Consider the following 614-nt stretch of genomic DNA (forward strand, 5'->3'; position numbering starts at 1 on the left):
AAGTGTTTTGTAAGTTTCCTTTGAGGATCAGGACTGAGAGATTGGCGAGAGAGTGGTTTTCTTGTGAGAAATGTTCCCCCACAGGTAATTGGGCACTCCTGTCTCTGATAGGTTTCTGGTGTGCATTCATTCTGGTTTGCAGTTGTTGTTTGGTGTTTCCTACATATTTTCCATCAGGGCATTTGGTGCATTGGATGAGATATATTACATTTCTGGAGGTGCAGCTGTAAGATCCTGGAATGCTGATGGCTCCGTTGTGGGGGTGGCGGAGATGTGTTGGCAGGTTTTTCATTTCTTGTCATGGCATGGTCTGGATCCATTTGGTGTGTTCTGGGCTTGAGGAAGTTTGCTTCTGGTGCTGAGGTTAGTGAGGTTCAGTGCTTGTTTGAAGGCTAGGTTGGGTGGTTCTGGGAAGGATTTTCCACACAGGTTCGAGGGAAGGGTGATGTGTTGTAACCAGCTGTGTGCGATTTGTGGGGGGGATTTCTTCTGTACTGCAGCAGTTCTTCACGTGGTATGCGGGTGGCTCTTTCATACATGCAACCCGCATATCACGTGAAGAACTGCTGCAGTACAGAAATCCCCCCCCCCCCCACACACAAATCGCACACCAC

General features: G+C 48.5%; 1 protein-coding gene across 2 annotated transcripts in view; it reads left to right on the forward strand.

The window, feature by feature from the left end:
- Positions 1-614, forward strand: part of CEP135 (centrosomal protein 135) — a 108548-nt gene that overhangs the window by 23541 nt on the left and 84393 nt on the right. The window lies entirely within an intron of this gene.

The sequence above is a fragment of the Gavialis gangeticus genome, unplaced genomic scaffold (genome assembly GCF_001723915.1).
Source record: "Gavialis gangeticus isolate Ggan-Ray unplaced genomic scaffold, GavGan_comp1, whole genome shotgun sequence".
In the NCBI taxonomy this organism is placed as follows: Eukaryota; Metazoa; Chordata; order Crocodylia; family Gavialidae; genus Gavialis; species Gavialis gangeticus.